The 4341-nt window shown below is 41.7% G+C and overlaps 1 non-coding gene across 1 annotated transcript; it reads right to left on the reverse strand.

The window, feature by feature from the left end:
• Positions 1-735: 735 nt before the first annotated feature.
• On the reverse strand, positions 736-842 carry LOC122103617. Its single transcript, XR_006146791.1, has one exon. It is a non-coding gene; the product is annotated as a U6 spliceosomal RNA (small nuclear RNA).
• Between the last annotated feature and the right edge of the window lie 3499 nt (positions 843-4341).

The following is a 4341-nucleotide window of genomic DNA, read 5'->3' on the forward strand; positions in this document are numbered from 1 at the left end:
AACATACCAAGGACATATCCCAGGAAAGGCAGACTCCAGTCTAGATGATGTTAACAAGGGATGTCCTACAAAATCTCCCATGAAGGGGATTCTACATACACCTGCATATATCTTCAAGTATCAATATTATCAATCAGTAAATCTGCAGGAGGGGCTGGATTTGTGGAAGGTTCTACAGATATTATGCTGTGTGCCACCAATTCAGAACCGTGGGCTGTTTAAATTATTTCATCACCATTAAATTGTTCCCATCTTCTTGTAGTGGTGCCAAAACATTATGCATTGCACAGCCCAATTTATATCCATGGAAATGTATTTTCAATCAAGGTGAGGGAGGCTGTGGCTCACACCTGTAATCCTAACTCCTCAGGAAGCTGAGATCTGAGGATCGTGGTTCAAAGCCAGCCTGGATAAGAAAGTCTGTGAGACTCTTACCTCCAGTTAATCACCAGAAAACTGGAAGTGGTGCTGTGGCTCAAAGTGATAGAGTAATAGCCTTGAACAAAGCTCAGGGACAGTGCCCAGGCCTGAGTTCAAACTTTTTGACCAAAAAAGAAAGAAAGAAAGAAAGAGAGAGAGAGAGAGGGAGGGAGGGAGGGAGGGAGGGAGGGAGGGAAGGGAGGGAAGGGAAGGAAGGAAGGAAGGAAGGGAGAAAGAAAGAAAGAAAGAAATTAGTGTTTGTGAAACTAGGTGTGCTGTTCCCCTACTGAGCTTATATTTTCTTTTTCTTTTTTTTTAAATATGGAACACTTCACAAATTTGCGTGTCATCCTTGTGCAGGGGCCATGCTAATCTTCTCTGTATCGTTCCAATTTTAGTAAATGTGCTGCCAAAGTGAGCACTGAGCTTATATTTTCTAAACAACAGAATTTTGTATGGAATCTGTACTCGATGGAAGGTAATATTTGTTCTTGGTTAAGTTACTGAGATACATTCTGGAATGACACATTGAAGCTTGAGCCCATCCATCCTCCTGGAGCCTTTATTTAAGGATATTGTATTACTTTGATAAACTGTAAATTCAACAAGTTCTAGCCTTCTACTCATTCAGACTTGTATTCCTGCAGCTGCCTATGGAATCCAGATAAAAACACCCAAGGAGAGGGAAAGGAAAAATCATTCCCAAAATAGACAACAGTAGAAGTTTGGGAAAAACACAACAGACAGACTTCCCCTGTACCCCCACCCACCATATAGGGCCCCACTTCCACCTTGCTTTCTGAGCTCCATTGAGCTCATCTGCAAATTGGCCATAATTGCATTCATATGGGATGGTTGCTCTAGAAATCAGAGCAAAAATTATGGATATGTAATGCTTGGCACATGATAGGTACCCTCAAATGGTGATACACATCATCACCATTATTTTCTCAGGAAAAAAGAATAGCCAAGTTCAAATAAGCCAGGGTTTGCTTTTATTCTTCTTCACAGTTTCATCTTAATGAGATGAGTTCAAAATGAATCACTAAATTTGGAAAGCTCTTCTTTGCCTTTTTTTTTTTTTTTTTTTGTAAAATGGAGCATCAACTCTGAAGTGGCTACTTCTCTAATATGGCATGTGTATCTGACATCTAAGATTGATGGTCTATGAGCAATCTACCTCGAGTCAGGTTGCTTCAAAAGGTGAAGTGACTGAGCTGATCTCCATATCAGAAATCTCTATTCTATTAGATTAAGAAAAAGCAAATCTAGAAATCTAAGGGCAAAACCATGTGAGTTCAGAATTCTGAAAACAATCAAGCTTTCTTTCAAGTATGTAAGAATTTTGGAACTGTCTCCTTCACTTGGACATGCTTTCTGGGCTGGGAAGATGTCATTAGAGTCCCAGAGAATGACTAGCATGGTGGACGTCCAAGCATAGCAGAATTATTGGTGAACACTGAAATCAAGCAACTGTAAGACAAAATCTGAATGGTTTAAACAACAGTGGTTGTAAAACAATGGAAGTGTTACAGTTCTTGAAAGCCGTAAGACAAGAAGTAATACCAGCCTGGCGGTGGTGGTTCACACCTGTAATCCTAGCTACTGAGGAGGCTGAGATCTGAGGATCACAGTTCAAAGCCAGCCCGGGCAGAAAAGTCCGTGAGACTCTTCTCCAATTAACCACTAGAAAACCAGACGTGGTGCTGTGGCTCAAGTGGTAGAGTGCTCGCTTTGAGCTAAAGAGCTGAGGGACAGCGCCCAGGCCCAGAGTTCAGGCCCCACGACTGGACCCAAAAAAAAAAAAAAAAAGTAATGCCAATATGGATGCTCTCCTGAATTCTTTCTCATGATTCCAATGAATAGTAGTTCTGATCCCCACTTTACTGATGGAAAAACAGGCTTGGGAATTCTGACGGTCTAAGAATGCCAAACAAGACATTTATAGAGCCAGCCAGGTGGTTTTCCATGTCTGTGTCCCATAAATGCTTGTGCTGCTTCTTCCTCTACCCCAGTTTCATCCCTATGCCCTCTTCATTCCCTGTACTGCTTTTGACAGTATGGTAAAGGGCTATGAGCTCTGGATTGAAAGTCAGGAGATGGTCATTCCAGCCATGACCTTGAGCGTTCTGGGTTCCAGTCTTCTGATCTGAAAATGTGGGCTTGCTGGAGTAGAGAAAGATGGTCCTTCCACTGTTGGGTTCTCATGGAAAGAGGGGTGGTGGGACATTCAGCAGGTGCAGGTAGACAGAAAGGGCTGTGCAATCAACTGTCCACTCTCTTCTTAAGACTTTTTGGTTTCCATTCTCTATGTCCACATACATCTTCTGGGGAACGGCTTCCCACCCCAACCCCCCCCCCCCCCCCCCACCAAACCAAGACACAAGTACTTCATTAAATGAGGATTGAGCACTTTCTGGATTCATATCATTGAGCCTTATTCACACTATGAATAAAAGTCATCTGATTTCAGTCTTTGTGGAACTGATATTACTTCACAGCCAAACACAAATAAATGATTACACATTTCTTAAAGTATCAAGAAAGAAAAAGGAAGGGAGGAAGGAAGGAAGGAAGGAGGGAAGGAGGGAAGGAGGGAGGGAGGGAAGGAAAGGGAAGAAAGAGCTTGAGACAAAAAGAACTACTTTGGAGAAGAGAGTTGCTTTAGAGAAAGATGTTTAGGATGAGTTCTGATAGCTGAGGAGGGCATAATAGTTATGGGTAGAGTGGCAGGAAGAACTTCAGGCAGATAGAACAGTTCCTACAAAGCCCCTAAGCTTGGAATGTTGTCTGCTTTCCAGGTCTAAGGAATGTGGACTTAAGTGAAGCCAGAGGTATAATCAGGGATCACAATCCAAAGGACAAGGTCAAAGCTGAAGTTGAGAGATTTGATTTAAACCAAGATGAAGCAGAAAGCCAGAGGCAGATTTTAAACCCAGAGGAAAAATGATCTATCATCGCTCCCTTTTTTTGATTCATGTGCCATTTAGAGAGAGAGAGTGTGTGTGTGTGTGTGTATCTACGTGCGCATGTGCACGCCTACACATGCGCGTGATACGTTTTGTTGATATCTACAACACATTCAGAAAAATCCACACATTGTAGATTTTCACTCAATAAATTGTTAATGACCTAGAAATCCCTATGTAATTAGCACCTCCATCAAGAAACAGAACATTAACTGGGTACTTGTGGGTCATAACTGCCATCCTCACTACTTGGAAGGTTGAGATCTGAAGATTCTGTTTCAAAGACAGAAAAGCCCAAGAAACTCTCCAATTAACCACCAAAAAGCCAGTATTAGAAGAAGATTGGCTCATGTAGAAGAGCACCAGCCTTGTACAAAAAAACCAAGCCAGCGCATGAGACGCTGTGTTCAAGCCATGGTACCTGCACGAGAAAAAGAAGAAAAGAAGCCAAACATCACCCAAGTGCCGTATCTCCTGTCAGATCCCATTCCATGTAGTGTATACCTCAGTACTGAGCTAAAGGGCTCCTTGCTGCTTTTGAGCACTGATGATCACATTTTCTGTTTAGGGTCTGATCATTATACAACTCCATTATTGGAAACAAATGCATATAAGCTTCTATTTAAATAAACTCTAGGCAAGCATAGGTAGAGAATTCTAGAAAATGCAAACTAATATATGGTGACAGACAGCAGATGAGTATGGCCTGGGGGAGGAGTAGAAAGGAATGGCAAGAGGAAGGACCAGGAAAGAGCATAAACCTTTGGGGGTTAGGGGTGGATATATATTCATTATCTTGATTATAGTGATAAGTCCATGGGTCTATGCAGACGTCAAAACTTATCAAATTATATGCCGAATCATCTGTTGGTTTATTGTATGGCAATTAGACCCAAATAAAGCTGTCAAAAAAGTACTTCAAAAATAGCTTGCTTGATATTTAGTGATCAGC

This window comes from Dipodomys spectabilis, unplaced genomic scaffold (genome assembly GCF_019054845.1).
Source record: "Dipodomys spectabilis isolate Male_0828 unplaced genomic scaffold, ASM1905484v1 ptg000018l, whole genome shotgun sequence".
Taxonomy (NCBI): domain Eukaryota; kingdom Metazoa; phylum Chordata; class Mammalia; order Rodentia; family Heteromyidae; genus Dipodomys; species Dipodomys spectabilis.